Here is an 8,991-nt window from a genome sequence, read left to right as displayed (position 1 = left end):
AGAGTCGCATTCCCAGAAGGCGGTGGCTCATGGGTCAATCTGGTGGAATTAGTAATATTTTAATTCTTCTGCTGGAGTATATCGTCCGGGTATCCTTGGTGCTGCAAGTTGGAAATCCACTTGTTTTAGCATTGTCCTTGTGATACTCCGTGGTGGGTGGGGAGCTCGGATGATGAAATCTTACTAACTAAACACGGCTTACGATGTTACGGCTTACATGTTTGCTGACATGTCAGAACTTGACATCGTCACCGAGATGAAGGATCAAGGCGTACTTTATGTCAAGCGTTTCACAACCCGTAGAAATGATGCTACTTTAAAACAAATACGTATCTATGTTCTTTCTCTTCTCCAAATGTTCCAAAATCACTAAAAGCAGGATACTGTAACATCAACGTTGAAATGTAAATTCCAAACCCTCTTAGATGCTTCAAATGTCAAAAGTTCGGTCATGGGGTTAATACTTGCACATTGTCTGTTGTGTGTGCTCACTTTGGTGAAAAGACACATACAACAGAAGATTGTGACAGTAATGTTAAGAAATGTACAAACTGCACTAGTGACCACTCATCATTCTCTAAAGACTGTCCTGTCTGGAAGCATCAAATGGAGATCAACAAAATACAATTCACCCGAAACATTAGTTTTGCGGATGCCAAAAACTAACTAGCTCTGAACATAAAGAGCTATGCTTCCGTAACCAAAACATCGTCGTAAGCAACAACAAGAGTAACAAAATGTTCTGCAAGCTGTCAAACCAATTTGACTTGGGTTACATCAGAAGCTCCTTTGATTTTCTCATCTACAATATCTACTCAAACGCCAGAATCACGGGTCTAGGACAATTCCCATACGGACAATTCCCACCCAGACAATTGCCACCCGGACAATTCCCACCTAGGACAATTCCAAACTAGGACAATTCCAACCTAGGACAATTCCCACCCAGGACAATTCCACCCGGACAATTCCCACCCCAAAATAAAAATAACATGAAGTACTTAGTTCAGTTTCAACATTTATTCATTTTGACATAAATACCATAAAACAATATTTCATATAAAAACAAACATGAACTATTACTTTCTTCATGACATGCTTTAGTATGGTTGCACTAATCAGGTTTTATTGATCTTATTTAATACACAACAAATAATAGCATATTTTTAAATAAGGAAGAACTATTTTGTGACATACATGAGTTTACAGCAATTTTTCATATTTTACTGATATTGACATGTTTACATGTTTACTGATAATGACAAGCCCTATAGCATGAACTGATAGCGTGAACAAAGGATGAAACCTGTAGAATTGTACTGTTTTTCTATCAAAGTATGTATATATGTTCACCTTATCAAAACATTCATATTAAGATGTTTGTATTTAAGACAGTAGCACCCAAGTTCAAAAAATTCTTTTTATAAACATTTGATCTGCCTAGCACTTGCTCACAATACAAATTCGTCAATGTTATTTTTAGTAAATAGGTCTTATGTTTGCACTTAAGTTCAAATTTCATCAAGTTGATATTTTATCAATATTACATCAAAGTAAAAGTCATCAAAGTCAATTTTTTAATCCCAAAATGTTATCAAAGTCATTATTACATCAAAGTGAAAAATTCATCAATGTCAAATTTCTTTAATGTCAAAATTTCTATATTTTATCATTTTCAATATTACACCAAAGTCCATATTTCAAGCCTGGGTGGGAATTGTCATCATCATTATACTGAAAATAACTGGGTGGCAATTGTCCGGGTGTCAATTGTCCGGGTAGGAATTGTCCTGCTCCCCAGAATCACTTCCCTGTACGTCTGAAATCCAATCAGTAGCATCCTCTGATCATGAGTCATCTTCTCAGTCAACACCAAAATCTTCACAAACCGTTAAAACCAAAGGTAAAAAGACAGATTCTTTGAAAAACTAAGTGGCAGAGCCCCAAAGGGTCAGAAAATAGAATTAAATTGTACAACAAATATTGATCACTTGAGGACATGGACGTGTCCGAAAACGTCCGCTTTAGGGCACAAAGCTTGTCGCCCACCAAACAAGTGCGGGGTAGATCCCCACAAATCCCCAAAGAGATAGGTTATCAAAATATTATCATACAGTGGAATTGCAGAGGACTAAAGACTAATTTCAATGAATTGCAACTATTAGTCCAGGATTTTACACCGTCAGCACTCTTTCTGCAGGTGACATATTTAAAACGGACAGATACTTTTGACCTACGCCATTTCAATGCGTATCATTATTTTTCACCTCTAGGTTATCGGGCCACTGGCGGATCTTCGATCCTTATCAAACAGAACGTTATCTATAGCCCTGTTGCACTTACTACTAATCTTCAGGCTGTTGCAGTGCGACTAACTTTGCACGTTGCGTTTACATTATGCTCTCTCTATATATCTCCGTCTTCAACGTTTCACAAAACTGATCTTCAAGCTCTATATGACCAACTCCCAAGGCCCTGTATTAAATACAAACGCTAAAGGTAAACAACTGGAGGAGTTTTGTTCAGATAATGATTTATGTATTTATAATGATGGTTCCAACACATATTTACACCCTGGTACAGGAACCTATTCTGCTCTCGACTTGTCAGTCACAAATTCAGAACTACTAAATGAATTTGAATGGTCAGTCCACGATGACCTCTGTGGAAGTGACCATTTTCCTACTATACTAAAATCTGTAACTCTATCTGGTGCACCTCCATCATCAAGGCGGGAGTTTGAAAAGGCTAACTGGGCTTTATATGAAACACTGTGTGCTACAAAAACTTAAACCTGAACTTTTTATTGACGTTCCTGATGCTATCAACTGTTTTCTGATGAACTGTATATACCATAGCTGATGAGTGTATACCACAGTCCTCTTCAATTCCACAAATCCGAAAACCGTGGTTCAATGATGAGTGCAAACAAGCTAGAAAGGCAATGAAAACAGCAGAACATTATTTCCGTCGCCATCCTATGGTGCATAATTAAAATCAATTTAAAATGTTAAATGCTAAAGCGCGGCGTACTTTTAAACAGAATAAACGCCAATCTTGGCAAAATTATGTATCAAAATATATTCTCGAACGTCCATGTCCACGGTATGGAACATGGTCCAGAAAATTGAAGGTAAAGGTACTAAATCTAGTGTCCATCATCTTAAACATGGAGATCAATAACTTACCCAAAATCAGATATTGCGAATAAACTTGGTGAAACTCTCGCTAAACACTCTTCCTCTTCTAATTATGTGCCTACATTCCAACAATTTCAAAACATCAAGAAAGGAAAACTATTAATATTAATTCAGATAATGGGGAAGATTATAATGAAACATTTCGATTCATGAACTCCATACTGCTCTTGAGCAAGCTCACGATACTGCTACAGGTGCTGATAACATACATTATCAACTCCTGAAGCACTTACCAGAATCATGTTTAGAGACGCTCTTACGCCTTTTTGATGACATTTGGACATCAGGTAAATTTCCTCCCTCATGGCATGACGCTATAGTAGTACCAATACCTAAGCCTGGACGTGATCATACAGATCCGTCAAATTACCGACCTATTGCACTAAGCAGCTGTGTTCGCAAAACCATGGAACGAATGATAAATAATCGACTTGTTTGGTACTTGGAAACAAATAACCTTTTAATGTGGTTTCCGTAAAAATAGAAGACTCGATCACTTAGTGCGTTAGGAATAATTTGATAAAAACGCACTAATTAATAAACAACACGCTGTGTCTATCTTTTTATCTTGAAAAGGCATTAACACTACGTGGAAATATGGCATTTTAAGAGATTTACATGGCTTGGGATTGCGAGGCCGTTTGCCTCAATTTATAGCCAACTTTTAAAATGACAGACAATTTCAAGTCCACATGGGTTCAACCCTGTCTGATCATTATAATCAGGATCAGGGTGTTCCACAAGGCAGTATTGTATCTGTCACACTATTTAGTATAAAGATATATAGTTTATCAAATGTTTTAAATGATTCAATAGATGGATCGTTATTTGTGGATGATTTTAATATTTCTTGTCTTGGTAAAAATATGCATACTATTGAACGGCAACTGCAGTTGTGTTTAAACAACATAAATAAATTGTGTTTTGAAAACGGCTTTAATTTTTCTAAATCCAAAACTAATTGCATACATTTCTGCCGTAAATACAAACCACATAAAGACCCTGAACTATCTCTAGATGGCACTCCCATCAAAGTTGTTAAGGAGGCCAAGTTCTTGGATTTAATTTTTTGACTCACACTTAAATCCCTTAAAACTAAATGCTTGAAGGCACTTGACTTGTTGAAAGTGGTTTCAAATTCTAAATGGGGAGGGATCAAGCTACCCTCCTCCATCTATATCAATCACTGGTCCGTTCCAAACTTGATTATGGATCCCTCGTATTTGGTGGAACCTGCAAAGCAACCAACAACTTTTAGATTCTGCCCACCACCAAGGCCTGAGACTTTGTCTTGGCTCTTTTAGAACTTCCCCTGTTGACAGCCTCTACGTCGAGGCAGATGAGCCATCTCTTGCACAACGCCGTATAAAATTATCATTACAGTGTATTACCAAACTGTCCTCTAACAAACCTAACCCTGCATATAACTGTGTCTTCAATCCTCTCTATAAGGATTTATACAACAAAAATTCTTCTCTTGTTCCGACTCTTGGGCACAGAATTAAGCCGTTCATTTCTTCTGCCAGCATTGAGCTGGAAACTATAGCTCCTTCCGTCCTTTCTTCTCCTCCTTGGCAACAGGCCTGAAGTTGACCTAACTCTGACAAAGTTTTATGAAATCAGAAACAAATGAATTACAATATGAACAAGAATATAATCAATTAAAAATAAATACAATATACTGAACAGCAAAAGAAACGCAAGTTTCGAAAAAATGAAATCACATGAAGGTAAGCGTTCATGTTTATGGAACGTTCATGGTAAAGTGACGTAATGATCCAAGATGAGATGATGTCATGCAATTTGACGTCCATACGAACCATTCGCACAAACACACCAACAGTGCAGCAAAACCATAATTGTAGCACGTGCATCGACGGTTAAAGGTTTGTGTCAAAAACAGTTCAGTATTGACACTAGGAGATGTACACGCCACACAAACGATACCTAGACTAAAGACTGAGCAGAGAGGAATGGCCATTGGAAAGTTGCACGGAGGTAGCTCTGCAACCGCTGTAGCTAGACAATTGGGCTGTCATCTTACCACCATTACACGACTTGCTCAACGTCATCAGCAAACCGGGGTTGCTGCTGATCGTCCCCGTACCGGACGGCAACGAGTGACATCTCATGCGCAAGATCGGTTCATCCGGGTCACTCATCTAAGGAACCGAACTCAAGCACCAACAGTAACAGCAGCCTTAGTTCATGGGTCAAGGGGAGAAGTCTCCAGCGATACCATTAGGCATCGTCTTCGGGCTGCTGGAATCCACTGCCGAAGGCCATATGTGGGGAATAGCCAAGTTTGATGCGCCAACAACGCCAGCGACGTTTGCAGCCCTCCTACAGCAGAAGTGTCGATGGATTATCTGGCTCAAAACAACATTAACGTTTTTTCCATGGCCGTCTCTTTCCCCGTATATGGCTCCCATTGAACATTCTGGGACGAAATTGGACGAAGGATTGGTGCAGGTAGACAGCCACTCGCACTTGCACAATTGGAATAGAGATTGGTGTTTGAAGCGGAACCAATTGCCTCAGGCATTCTTTCAGACTCTAATGAACTCAATGAGGCCACGTTGCACGGCCTGTGTGCAAGCTCAAGGTGGCCATACACGCGACTAAAGAGACTGTCACTTTTTCGCGTTCAGGGGTATCTCCATTTGACGGACTGTGATCAATTTGAACTTATTGTAATTCAATGTCAACAGCAACTTACAGCTGTTAAACTGACAGTGTTGTCTTTAGAATAAATGATGGGACATGATTTTGGTTGTCTTCTATTCACAAACTTGACAAAAGCCAGACTTGCGTTTCTTTTGCTGTTCAATATACATACAAATCCTTATTTACAGATGGGTCCAAGGATGGTGGCGCGGTGGCATGTTCCACTGTCATTCGATCCCGAACAATATCTTCTCGACTACCGAATAACGGCTCTATTCTCACAGCAGAAGCTAACGCCATATTAGCAGCTCTTAAAACCATTAATAAACACCGTAAACATATAAATAATACATAATCTCTTCCGATTCTCTTTCGTGTCTTCAGGATATTAAAACTCTTTCTTGTCAACATCCACTTTTATTAGAAATTATTGAATTGTATAATGGGCTTGCTACTGGCCAATGCGACATCGTCTTTTGTTGGTTACCCAGCCACGTTGGCATTTCTGGCAATACAATGGCTGATCTTGCTGCCAAGGCAGCACTCAACAAATCTGTGACGCCACTTCTTATCCAATAATCTGATTACAAAGCTAGCATTAGAACTTATATCCGTGATCTAATGCAGAATAGATGGGACACCCAAGTAGGTATCAATAAACTACATGAAATAAAATCCTACATTGGTTACACCTACTTGGGTTGTCAGTCAGATTTGAAGAGGTCATCATGCGACGATGTCGTATTGGCCACACAAGATATACTCATGAATACTTATTGAAGGTGAGGATCCTCCGTTTTGTATCCCTTGTGATGAAAGAATCACGGTCAAGCATGTCCTGCTTGACTGTGTTGAATATTCCATCACAAAGGGATAAATATTCAAATCACGAACTATGAAGGATCTTTTTACTAATGTCAGTTCTCATTTAATTATTGCATTTTTAAAGAATTAGATTTGTTAAATGATTTGTAAATAGATAAAAGGTATTTTAAACATGGTAGTATAAATTAGCAACTGCGATTGTTAGTGGTTGTATCCTCGAAGGGGTTAAAAATATCGTAAACTTATTGTCCTCCTGAGAGGGTACGTAAGTCCCAAAACTTTCAAAGTTAAATTTTTGCTTACCCGGTTTTTAAACGTAGCATATTTGTTCCTTTAAAATTTGGCTAAACTTTCCTACAATCGCCAGTGGCTGAAGGGATGGTGTAAATCCAACTAGGGTCCATGCAAGTCGCAAAGGCACTGTAAGTCCCCATGGACCCTAGTATGGTGATCTACCTTCAGTTGTTGGCGATCTATATCTATTTTTACATTGTATTGTCCAAAATGCTTTTCTACTTTTTTAAAGATATATGCTAGCTAGTTTTAACTCAATCTGTGATAGTCTAGTGGTTTTACTGTCCTTTGTTGACAGGGTTTCATATATTATATGTATGTATTATGAATTTAGAATTAGTTTTAGTCACGATATGGCTGAAATATTGCCGATGTGACTTGAAACCTTAACTCACTCACTCACTCACACACCCATCCACCCACCCATACACCCACTCACTCACTCATTCACGTACGTGGCTTCAAGCAGTACCGAATTGTCAAATTGTACGGCATTCTGCTTTAAATAACGTCATTTTGTCATTACGGGTTTGTATTGGTAAGACGTGTGTAAACAGATGTTCCGGTGTCCTTATCAAACATTAATTAATTTCCTTTTGTAACTTGTGATTGATATGTCAAATATGATTATATATACACTTTTGTGGAGTGACAGCTATTGGTTGAGCAAGAGTATATAGAAATTAACCAGATATATTTCCCCTACCGCTCATGCATATAGCAGCTAAATATAGTTGCTAAAGTGAAAATAGGACTACTTTTTCGGTTTGCAGGGCTGCTCGCAGGAATGAGATGTGCCATGAATGCAACCAGCAAGGCTTGACTTACCACATTGGGAGAATTAACGCTTCGTTTCATGTTATTTTAACATTTACGGATGTTAAAATTATGAGGGTAAAATGTAAGTCAGTATTGAGCTGATGTTTTGTGTTTATTTGTTATTTAACGCCACTTGCACGAATTATTTTTTCCAGGTTATTTGAAAACCTAGACAAGACAAGACAATCCTGACTGACTGACTGGTTTGACGTACATTGACGTTTTAATTTGGCGTTACATTGACTGGTTTTGCACGACAGTCATTTTGTTGAAAACCTCAAATGTGAGTCAAGGTCGGGGCCTCAGGTATACCTGTCAAGGTAGTAGCGTCACCACCAAAGACTTAAAAACACTTTTGATACGTTAGCTAATGTTAATATTTGACTTTATAAAGGTTTTACATGAAAGGATTCAATGACATGGGTATGAAATATATCATGTATGATCATAGTATTGTAATGGTGACGTATGGTGACGTTCTATCCTCGTCATAACCGTGGTCTTCTTCTCGCGTGTGTCATTCGTTACATACCGTTACAGCTGTATTACGGAATATTTTCACCAAAAACCATTGAAATATTAAAAACCAAATGATCAGATAAAACATTGCTAAATTATTATTCTTGTGAATCAAACATTGTGAAAACATTTGCTAACCTTTTCGCAAAACACATTTTTAAAACATCATAGCGAAATGACGAAAACACAAGTCTGGACAAGACAATCCAGTGATCAGGCGCATCAGCATCAGCATCGATCTGCGCAATTGGGGAACCGATGACATGTGTCAACCAAGCCAGCGAGCCTGACCACCCAATCCCGTTAGCCGCCCTTACGACAAGCATGGGTTACTGGGGGTGCATTCGTTTAAACATATTTTATTTTCCATTCAAGAAGAAAGAAAAGGATTGGCAAAACAAAGCCTAATTGAAACTATATTAATGCCGCTCCATAATACAAATGTGAAGGTTCACATTTATCGCGTAATGTTGTACATTTTTTATAATAGTTATAACAAGTTGTCTCTGAATAGCTAACTATATTTGGATATCCAACAATTTTATCTTGGTTTTGTTTCGTTGGCCAGTTGATTTCAAATAAATTTCCATATTCGTCTGATGTGATGCCTGAGTTATTACCATTTAGCACATCCCGCAGGGGAGAAGCCTTTTCATAGAAATAAAGA

The sequence above is a fragment of the Haliotis rubra genome, unplaced genomic scaffold (assembly GCF_003918875.1).
Source record: "Haliotis rubra isolate DU_JTF1 unplaced genomic scaffold, ASM391887v1 Scf364, whole genome shotgun sequence".
Taxonomy (NCBI): domain Eukaryota; kingdom Metazoa; phylum Mollusca; class Gastropoda; order Lepetellida; family Haliotidae; genus Haliotis; species Haliotis rubra.
The sequence above is the reverse complement of the archived record's forward strand: the minus strand, read 5'-3'. Positions refer to the sequence as shown.